This window comes from Salmo salar, chromosome 19, assembly GCF_965601325.2.
Source record: "Salmo salar chromosome 19, fSalSal1, whole genome shotgun sequence".
Lineage (NCBI taxonomy): Eukaryota > Metazoa > Chordata > Actinopteri > Salmoniformes > Salmonidae > Salmo > Salmo salar.
Genome location: NC_138309.1, coordinates 85,189,983 through 85,201,844, shown reverse-complemented (window position 1 = coordinate 85,201,844; position 11,862 = coordinate 85,189,983). Strand labels below are relative to the sequence as shown.

The window sequence follows — 11,862 nt, the reverse complement described above, 5'->3', positions numbered from 1 at the left end:
GGAGGGACGGAGGGATGGACGGAGGGATGGAGGGACGGAGGGAGGGAGGGACGGAGGGATGGACGGAGGGATGGAGGGATGGACGGAGGGAGGGAGGGAGGGACGGAGGGACAGAGGAAGGGACGGAGGGAGGGACGGAGGGAGGGATGGAGGGATGGATGGAGGGAGAGGCGGAGGGAGGGATGGAGGGAGGGACGGAGGGATGGACGGGTGGACAGAGGGAGGGACAGAGGCCGGGAGGGGGACGATGAGGAGGGAAGGAGGGGGGACGGAGAGAAGGAGAGATTAGGGGAGGGGAGGAGGGAGGGAGGGAGGGAAGAAGAGACTAAGGTAGGGACAGGGAGGGAGGAAAGGTTGGGGAGGGAGACTGAGGGAGGGAGGGAGGGAGGGAGGGAGGGAGGGAGGGAGGGAGGGAGGGAGGGAGGGAGGGAGGGAGGGAGGGAGGGAGGGAGGGAGGGAGGGGAGGGAGGGAGGGAGGGGAAGGGAAGGAGTGGGGAGGGAGACTGAGGGAGTTCAAACAAGTGTTGTGAGGGTTTGGTGTGGAGCAGCATGGAGCAGCATGGAGCAGCATAGAGCAACATGGAGCAGCATGGAGCAACATGGAGCAACATGGAGCAGCATGGAGCAACATGGAGCAGCATGGAGCAGCTTGGAGCAACATGGAGCAGCATGGAGCAACATGGAGCAGCATGGAGCAGCATGGAGCAGCATGGAGCAACAAGGAGCAACATGGTGCAACAAGGAGCAGCATTGAGTAGCATGGAGCAGCATGTAGCATGGAGCAGCATGGAGCAGCATGGAGCAACATGGAGCAGCATGGAGCAACATGGAGCAGCATGGAGCAGCATGGAGCAACATGGAGCAGCATGGAGCAACGTGGAGCAGCATTGAGCAGTTTGTTGAGACACGTCGAGCCACGTTTGAACAAGGTGTTCAGATAGGCTGGAGCAGGGTTTGCCTTCTCACACTCAAACCAGCATACTGTCTGTGGTGTGTCTGGGTGTGGGTGTGTGTGTGGGTCTGGGGGTGTGTCTGGGTCTGGGTGTTTGTCTGGGTGTGTCTGGGTGTGTGTCTGGGTCTGGGTGTGTGTATGGGTCCTGGCATGTGTCTGGGTGTGTCTGGGTGTGTGTGTGGGTGTGTGTGTGTCTGGGTGTGTCTGGGTGTGTGTGTGGGTGTGTCTGGGTGTGTGTGTGGGTGTGTGTGTGGGTGTGTCTGGGTGTGTGTGTGTGAGCCTTTGCGCATGCAAACCTGAATCTGACGTCTCCACTCTCAGACAGCCACAGTTTCACTTCCACACGCCCAGACAAACACGAAATTGTTAGAAATGCAACTGGTCAGTGAGAACGGTTCTGCTCATAACCGCAGCTAGTGCTGAGACATGTCTAACACACACACACACACACACACACACACACACACACACACACACCACACACACACACACACACACACACACACGCACACACACACACACACACAGACCATCTGGTTGCAGACCTGGGTTCAAGTACTATTTTAAATCTTTCGAATAATTTCAGTATTTGCTTTAGCAAATGAAGTGCCAGTCTGGTGAAGTTTGCGCTGTTCTATTGATTCCAATGCAACAGAGAAGTTCAATCAAGCACAGTTAAAATATTTTTGAAATGATTTACAATAGTTTTTGAACCCAGGTCTGTCTGAATAAATAATTGAAGTGTTACGATAGTGTTTAATTATGTAAAAACATAGAATCAATCACTTCAAGGTTTTTATTCAATGGTTCAGTCAGTGCATAAAAAAAAATACAGTCTTTTGATATACATTTAAAGATTTTACATCAGGCTTGTAAGTATTTTCATGTCAGTCAACAGTGTTACAAAAGTCATATATACTGAAACAAAAATATAAACACAACAAGCAACAATTTCAACGATTTTACTGAGTTACGTTTCATATAAGGATTTTTTTTTTTACATCATTAGGCCCTGATCTATGACTTTTACATGACTGGGCAGGGGCGCAACCAATGGTGGGCATGTGAGGGCATAGGCCCACCCACTTGGAATCCAAGCCCACCCACTGGGGAAACAAGCCCAGCCAATCAGAATTAGTTTTTCCCCACAAAAGGGCTTTATTCCAGAAAGAAATCTTCCTGTTTCATCAGCTGTCCAGGTGATTGGTCTCAGACGATCCTGCTGGTGAAGAAGCCGGATGTGGAGGTCCTGGGCTGGCGTGGTTACACCTGGTCTGCGGTTGTGAGACCGGTTGGACATACTGCCAAATTCTCTAAAACGACGTTGGATGAGGCTTATGGTAGAGAAATTAACATTCAATTATCTGGCATCAACTCTGGTGGACATTCCTGCATTCAGCATGCCAATTGCACGCTCCCTCAAAACTTGAGACATTCGTGGTATTGTGTTGTGTGAAAAAACTGCACATTTTACAGTGGCCTTTTATTGTCCCCAGCACAAGGTGCAGCTGTGTAAGGATCTTGCTGTTTAATCAGCTTCTTGATATGCCACACCTGTCAAGTGGATCGATTATCTTGGCAAATGATAAATGTTCCATAACAGGGATGTAAACAAAGTTGTGTACAAAATTTGAGAGAAATATTATTTTTGTGCGTATGGAACATTTCTGTGATCTTTTTTTTCTTCAGCTCATGAAACATTGGATCAACTCTCTATATTTTTGTTCAGTATAGCTAGAAATGTAACATAGTGTACGGGTAGAAAATGAACATATAGCTGAGAAAGGAACCGTGTGGATAAACATATCAGTGTATACCAGGATTAAATAAGTGGTCAATTTATTGGTGGTGATTTAGAAAACAACCTGCAACTGATTAACAGACAGGTGTGTAAGCATGACAAATATCCTCCTCACAGACAACATGAATGTAAATGTAACAGCGTCCCTTGAAAACTACAATACTCTAAAACCATGTGGAAAATAATCTTCCAATCAAAGTGGATTTTTTTTTGGTTCCGTTATTATATTCCTTTGAAAGCTTTTCCCCTTGAAAACACACTTAACTTTAATAACAGAGATTGCATCATATACAGTACATATGCTACCGTCACAAAAAATGAATCTAGCTTCAAGAAAAATGTTTGACAACCACAAAACGCTTTTTTTTAATTTCTTTCAGATCGCTAAACGAGGTAAGCAAGCTAAAAAACCTAACCCAAATAGTTAAAAGTTAATATTTAGTTTTACTTCATACTCTAAAGTCATCATATTTTCCCACAATAGTTCAAACATCTTTATAAGGGCTACATAGTCTAAGAAATATCAACTTCTATGGAAAAAGTATACAATCTTTTTATATATATATATATATATATATATATATATATATATATATATATATATATATATATATATATATATATATATATATATATATATATATATATATAAAATAATGGTCTCTGTACACAATATTGAAAATGCCCCAGTGGTTTTGCATAATTATTTGATTGGATCAATGTCTCTTTCTCTGGTTTTCATCCTTACAGGCCTGTAAAACAAAACACACAAAGATGAAAACACTAAATCAGTCTCCTTAGAAACCAAGATTCAGACGCAAGCAATTCAACAACCGCTAACAAGGAATAAAAGCCTGAGCTATTACAATAAAACAGCCTTTAATATTTGAACATGTCAAACATAAATATCAGGAGAAAAATGAGAATGAAGCCTGGTTAATTGGTTGAGTTTGGACCGAGAGAGAGGGGCAACCAGAGGGCGGTATTTGAAGCTATAAATTCTGGGAGATGAGTGATAGGGGAACCGTGACATCAGCACCCAGCTTTGGGGTTTGGGTCGAGTGTCATGGTTACAGCATTGGATTGTTGGTGGTTTGTCATGGTTACCATTGCAGTGTTAGTTCATGGCATATCTCTCTCTCTCTCTCTCTCTCTCTCTCTCTCTCTCTCTCTCTCTCTCTGGGAACTGCAGAACGTGTTGACAAGCTAGCGCCATAATAAGGCAGAACTGCAGACAACCTCCTCTAACCAATCAGACACTCTCTGGCCCCGTCCCAATTGGCACCCTATTCCCTATTGGGCGCTGGTCAAAAGTAGTGCACTATACAGTGCCTTCAGAAAAGTATTCACACCCTTTGACTTATTCCACATTTTGTTGTGTTACAGCCTGAATTTAAAATGGATTAAATAAATATTTTTTGTCACCCATCTACACACATAATGACAAAGTGAAAACCTGTTGTTAGATTTTATTATGCAAATGTATTGATTATTAAATACATAAATATCTAATTTACTTATGTATTCACACCACTGAGTCAATACTTCGTAGAAGTCCCTTTGGCTGTGTTTAGAGCATTGTGTCATCTTGGGCACGTCTATCAGCTATGCCCATCTGAATTTGGCTGTGTTTAGAGCATTGTGTCATCTTGGGCACGTCTATCAGCTATGCCCATCTGAATTTGGCTGTGTTTAGAGCATTGTGTCATCTTGGGCACGTCTATCAGCTATGCCCATCTGAAGAGCCCATCTGCAGAGTGTTAAACCCTGTAAAGCCTTGACGCTGTCTGCAGAGTGTTAAACCCTGTAAACCCTGTAAAGCCTTGACGCTGTCTGCAGAGTGTAAACCCTCTAAAGCCTTGACGCTGTCTGCAGTGTTAAACCCTGTAAACCCTGTAAAGCCTTGACGCTGTCTGCAGAGTGTTAAACCCTGTAAAGCCTTGACGCTGTCTGCAGAGTGTTAAACCCTGTAAAGCCTTGACGCTGTCTGCAGAGTGTTAAACCCTGTAAACCCTGTAAAGACTTGACGCTGTCTGCAGTGTTAAACCCTGTAAAGGCTTGACACTGTCTGCAGAGTGTTAAACCCTGTAAAGCCTTGACACTGTCTGCAGTGTTAAACCCTGTAAAGCCTTGACGCTGTCTGCAGAGTGTTAAACCCTGTAAAGCCTTGACGCTGTCTGCAGAGTGTTAAACCCTGTAAAGACTTGACGCTGTCTGCAGAGTGTTAAACCCTGTAAAGCCTTGACGCTGTCTGCAGTGTTAAACCCTGTAAAGCCTTGATGCTGTCTGCAGAGTGTTAAACCCTGTAAAGCCTTGACGCTGTCTGCAGCGTGTTAAACCCTGTAAAGCCTTGACGCTGTCTGCAGTGTTAAACCCTGTAAAGCCTTGACGCTGTCTGCAGAGTGTTAAACCCTGTAAAGCCTTGACGCTGTCTGCAGCGTGTTAAACCCTGTAAAGCCTTGACGCTGTCTGCAGTGTTAAACCCCATTCTTCCTTGCAGATTTTCTCAAGATCTGTTAAATTAGATGGGGAGCGGCGGTGAACAGCAATCTTCAAGTCTTTCCACAGATGTTCGATAGGATTCACAGTGTTAAACCTCTGTAAACTCTGTAAAGCCTTGACACGATGTTTTTATTTATTTTTATTTATTTCACCTTTATTTAACCAGGTAGGCAAGTTGAGAACAAGTTCTCATTTACAATTGCGACCTGGCCAAGATAAAGCAAAGCAGTTCGACAACATACAAAAACACAGAGTTACACATGGAGTAAAACAACATACAATCAATGATGCAGTAGAAAAAAAAAGACTATATAGAATGTGAGCAAATGATGTGAGATAAGGGAGGTAAAGGCAAAAAAATGCCATGGTGGCAAAGTAAATAAAGTATAGCAAGAAAAACACTGGAATGGTAGATTTGTAGTTTGAAGAAAGTTCAGAGATAAAATATAAATAATATGGTGCAAAGGAGCAAAATAAATAAAATAAATAAATACAGTAGGGGAAGAGGTAGTAGTTTGGGCTAAATTATAGATGGGCTATGTACAGGTGCAGTGATCTGTGAGTTGCTCTGACAGCTGGTGCTTAAAGCTAGTGAGGGAGATAAGTGTTTCCAGTTTCAGAGATTTTTGTAGTTCGTTCCAGTCATTGGCAGCAGAGAACTGGAAGGAGAGACGACCAAAGGAGGAGTTGGCTTTAGGGGTGACCAGAGAGATATACCTGCATGGAGCGCGTGCTACAGGTGGGTGCTGCTATGGTGACCAGTGAGCGGAGATAAGGGGGGACTTCACCTAGCAGGGTCTTGTAGATGACCTGGAGCCAATGTGTTTGGCGACGATTATGAAGCGAAGGCCAGCCAACGAGAGCGTACAGGTCGCAGTGGTGGGTAGTATATGGGGCTTTGGTGACAAAACGGATGGCACTGTGATAGACTGCATCCAGCTTGTTGAGTAGGGTATTGGAAGCTATTTTGTAAATGACATCGCCGAAGTCGAGGATTGGTAGGATGGTCAGTTTTACGAGGGTATGTTTGGCAGCATGAGTGAAGGATGCTTTGTTGCGAAATAGGAAGCCAATTCGAGATTTCACTTTGGATTGGAGATGATTGATGTGAGTCTGGAAGGAGAGTTTACAGTCTAACCAGACACCTAGGTATTTGTAGTTGTCCACAAATTCTAAGTTAGAACCGTCCAGAGAAGTGATGCTGGACAGGCGGGCAGGTGCAGGCAGCAATCGGTTGAAGAGCATGCATTTAGTTTTACTTGTGTTTAGGAGCAGTTGGAGACCACGGAAGGAGAGTTGAATGGCATTGAAGCTCGTCTGGAGGGTTGTTAACACAGTGTCCAAAGAAGGGCCAGAAGTGTACAGAATGGTGTCGTCTGCGTAGAGGTGGATCAGAGATTCACCAGCAGCAAGAGCGACATCATTTATGTATACAGAGAAAAGAGTTGGCCCAAGAATTGAACCCTGTGGTACCCCCATAGAGACTGCCAGAGGTCCAGACAGTAGGCCCTCCGATTTGACACACTGAACTCTGTCAGAGAAGTAGTTGGTGAACCAGGCGACGCAATCGTTTGAGAAACCAAGGCTACTGAGTCTGCCGATGAGGATGTGGTGATTAACAGAGTCAAAAGCTTTGGCTTTTGTGTGTGGAAGGGGCCTGCATCTCAGTTTCCCCCAGTCTTTCTCCTTCCTTCCCTCTTTCTTTGACATTCTCTCTCTCTCTCCCTCTTTCTCCCCCCTCACGCTCTGGCTCCCTTTTCCCCATTTCTTCCCTCCTCCCTCTTCCACTCTCCTCCCCGCCCCCCTCTTTCTCCCCCTCTCCAAAATGGCTGACGTCCGGCAACGGCAATACCAAGCCCACTAGCGGCTAATTGGTGGGTCAATAAAGGAAAGTGGAGGCTTCTGAGTCACCCATTGGTGGTTTCCGGGGGCAATGTACACTGCGGTGGTTGCCGGGGAATCTGAGTGAGGTCAGTGGCGGACAGACATGTCAAATAAAGATGTCTTTTGTATGTCTAATGGGGTAAAGAGGTCTCAACCCAAAGTGATTGGTATATACACTACTAATGAGAAGCATACTGTAGGGGCGGCAGCGTAGCCTAGTGGTTCGACCGTTGGACTAGTAACCGAAAGGTTGCGAGATCGAATCCCTGAGCTGACAAGGTTCAAATCTGTTGTTCTGCCACCTGAACAAGGCAGTTAACCCACTGTTACTAGGCTATCATTGAAAATAACAATTTGTTCCTAACTCACTTGTCAAGTTAAATAAAGGTAAAAATAATGGCTGATGTTATGGTGCTATTGGATGGCTTGTTGACCCATATAATAATATATTTAATCCAGAACTGCTGTTATCTGGTAGTAACGCAAGACTTCGTAGATTGTTATGCTTTTGAGTGTAAATTATGTTACACTTTAAAGAGTTAAGTAGAAATATGTTATTGTTTTTTTTTTATTAATATATACCAGCTGGGTTTTTTGATCCACATAATCATGTTATCATAATATAATCCATACAATATAATCCATACAATATAATCCACACAATATATCATAATCCAGGACTACTACCTGGTAATGTATAAGGCAGTTGGTGGTCCGGTAGACCACGTTGGTATAATTCTGAGTGGAAATATGTTCTGCTTAAAGAATAAAAAGTAAATATGTTACAATTTTCAAAAGGTGTTTTATGACAGATGCTGGTTGATTATGACTGGTTGATCGGGTACCCTTATTGTTCTGAAGAAGGTTGATTGGGTACCCTTATTGTTCTGAAGAAGGTTGATTGGGTACCCTTATTGTTCTGAAGAAGGTTGATTGGGTACCCTTATTGTTCTGAAGAAGGTTGATTGGGTAATGTTATTATTGTGAAGATGGTTGATTGGGACAGACAGGTACACTTGAAACATGCATTTAAAATGTTTACCTGAGAACACTGGTCTTTTATTGGCATCCCGTACCCCACCTGTGAATGGATCAGAACAGACAATAACACATTAGTCTACAACGTAACTGTATATATTTATCCATTACGAAACCCATGGAAAAGGTGAGAGATGGTCAATTAGACTCATCCCGTCTCCACTGTGACAACATTGTGTAGTGAATTCAGGGGTATTCTAACTAAGACCTAACATAACCTCCAACAAGATAACTCTATTGGCAAGCGTATACACACAGTACACTAAACTCTTAATTCATGCAGTAGAGTTTCATAAATTAAGTAGTTTGGGCTCCCGAGTGGCGCAGCCGTCTAAGGCACTGCATCTCAGTGCTAGAGGCGTCACTACAGACACCCTGGTTAGATTCCAGGCTGTATCACAACCGGCTGTGATTCTGAGTCTCATAGGGCGGCATCACAATTGACCCAGCATCGTCTGGGTTTGGCCGGTGTAGACCGTCATTGTATATAAGAATTTGTTCTTAAATGACATGCCTAGTTAAAACTTCTTATGGCTCAAATCCGGTTAACGGGATCGATTTGACAACATCCGGTGAAATGGCAAGGCGCCAAATTCCCCAAAAATTATTACAAATATTTAACTTTCATACATTCACATGTGCAATACACCAAATTAAAGCTCAACTTCTTGTTAATCTAGCCACCGTGTCAGATTTCAGAAAGGCTTTACGGCGAAAGCAAACCATGCGATAATCTGAGAACAGCGCCCAGCATACCAACACATGAAAATCAGTTTTCAGAAATCAGAAATAACGATTTAATTCATGCCTTACCTTTGAAGAACACCAGTCGCAACGTCAACAGTGAAGAGGCGACTCTGGGATGCTGGCCTTCTAGGCAGAGTTGCAAAGAAAAATCCATATATCAGACTGGCCAAAAAGAAAGAAAAGATCAAGATGGGCAAAAGAACACAGACACTGGACAGAGGAACTCTGCCTAGAAGGCCAGCATCCCGGAGTCGCCTCTTCACTGTTGACGTTGAGACTGGTGTTTTGTAGGGTACTATTGACAGATTTAGTTCCATCTGGCTTGATACATAAATTAAGATGAATTGACTCCAAGTAGAAAATAGTTTGGTATGATGATGAGCTTTACTAGCGCACTTAGGCAACACAACAGACCCACATTGAAGAAGTTAGCTATTTAATGAAGGGGCGGTAGAGGGATGGAGAGCGTAGGGCCGTTAGGTGCCAGGGTTCATACCCACGCCAACAGGGAAATCCTATATGGGTCTTAATAACCACAAGGCCACCCTCAAGCACATGTGTGACGCGTTTGTCCAATATCATGATCTGAACACCATCTCTGAGGATGGGGCGATACGCAACTCTCAACAGAAAAGTTAAGAGAGCTTGAGTTTGACGGTTTGATAGAGGGACGGGACCTCAGTGGACGGGTTGGAAGAACCTGAGGAGTTATCTTGGCAGTATCAGTCTATAGTAATACACAGTATTATATTTTACATATGACTAAATTATTACATATTAATATATTGGTATATTACTATAGTATTACATATTAATACATTGCATATTACAATATTAGATATTAATATACGACTACATATTGATATATGATTACATATTAATATTATATTATTATATTATTAATATGTGACTATATTATGACATCATAATGTATTATTACAAAACTATATTATTAGATATGCATATAGTATTATCTTATTACATAATATATTACTATATTAGTACATATTAATATATTATTACATAGTCATACATTGGTACAGTACTATATTATTACATATTAATATATTATTATATATTAATATATGATTACATATGATTATAATATTATAATATTCTGAATATATTACTATATTATCACATAATAATATGCTATTACATATTACCATGTTATTAGATATTAATATATTATTACCTTATTACATAATATATTACTATATATTACATATTCATATAGTATTAAATATCACTATATTATTACATATTACTATAGCATTACATAGTACTATGTTATCATGTTAATACATTATTACATATTGCTATATGATTACATATTGAAATTATTACATTTAAATATATTACATATTAATATAGTATTATATTATCACATATTAATATATTATTACATATTACTATATTATTATATTTAAATATATTTTTTGATATTCATATATTATTACATATTGGTATATTATTACATATTAGCATATTATTACATATTAGTATATTATTAGATACAAATATATTTTTTAGATATTCATATATTATTACATATCATTCTAGTATTACATATTAGTATATATTTACATATTAGTATATTATTACATATCATTAAAGTATTAAATATTAGTATATTATGACATATCATTAAAGTATTACATATTAGTATATTATTACATATTAGTATATTATTACTTATCATTAAAGCATTACATATCATTATAGTATTACATATCATTAAAGTATTACATATTAGTATATTATTTATTATCATTAAAGTATTACATATTAGTATATTATTACATAATAGTATATTATTACACATTAGTATATTATTACATATCATTATAGTATTACATATTAGTATAGTATTACATAATAGTATATTATAACATATTAGTATATTATTACATATCATTATATTATTACATATTAGTATATTATTACATATCATTATATTATAACATATTAGTAATATTATTACATGTTAGTATATTATTACATATCATTATAACATATTAGTAATAGTATTACATGTTAGTATATTATTACATATCATTATATTATAACAAATTAGTATATTATTAGATATGAATATATTATTACATTTGAATAGTATTACATATCATTACATTAGTGCATATCATTATATTATTAGATATGAATATATAATTACATTAGTATATTATTACATATCATTATAGGATGACATATTACTACATTAATCTGGTTTATAGAGCTGAATATCAAGGGAGGTATGATCTAATGATTAAAGATGGATTGTACGACCCAAATGGCACCCTATTCCCCACATAGTGCACTACCTGTGAGGCGTACACTAGAACAGAGGCTGCGTCCCATAGGGCCCTGGTCATGAGTAGTGCACTGGATAGGGAACAGGGTGCTATTTGGGACGCACCCCTGATCCAATAATGTCATGTCATGTCATGTTCGAGAGAGAGAGAGAGAGAGAGGAGAGAGAGAGAGAGAGAGAGAGAGAGAGGAGAGAGAGAGAGAGAGAGAAAGAGAGAGAGAGAGAGAGAGAGAGTAAGAGAGAGCGAGAGAGAGAGAGAAAGAGAGAGAGAGAGAGGAGAGAGAGAGAGAGAGAGAGAGAGAGAGAGAGTAAGAGAGAGCGAGAGAGAGAGAGAAAGAGAGAGAGAGAAAGAGAGAGAGAGAGTAAGAGAGAGAGAGAGAGAGAGAGAGAGAGAGAGAGAGTAAGAGAGAGAGAGAGAGAGGAGAGAGAGAGAGAGAGAGAGAGAGAGGAGAGAGAGAGAGAGCGAGAGAGAGGTACTCAAGCCAAACTCCTATAACTATTTATGAGATTCCATGGAGTAATTCACGTCCATCGATTAGCTCTTAATAACGTGAATAAATCTCTCTGATGACACCTAGAAATGTAATTTTAGACAATGTCAACAGCCTTATCCACTCCTAAATT

The 11,862-nt window shown here is 40.3% G+C and overlaps 1 pseudogene across 1 annotated transcript in view; it reads right to left on the bottom strand.

Moving 5' to 3' along the window:
• Positions 1 to 3,417: 3,417 nt before the first annotated feature.
• The window catches only part of LOC106579704 (uncharacterized protein C8orf34 homolog), a 154,499-nt pseudogene continuing 146,054 nt past the window's right edge, over positions 3,418 to 11,862 (bottom strand). The window contains exons 14-15 of the transcript XR_014381715.1: positions 8,182 to 8,220; positions 3,418 to 3,505 (exon numbers count right to left, since the gene is read on the bottom strand). The product of XR_014381715.1 is annotated as an uncharacterized protein C8orf34 homolog (transcript). The remainder of the gene's footprint in view (positions 3,506 to 8,181; positions 8,221 to 11,862) is intronic.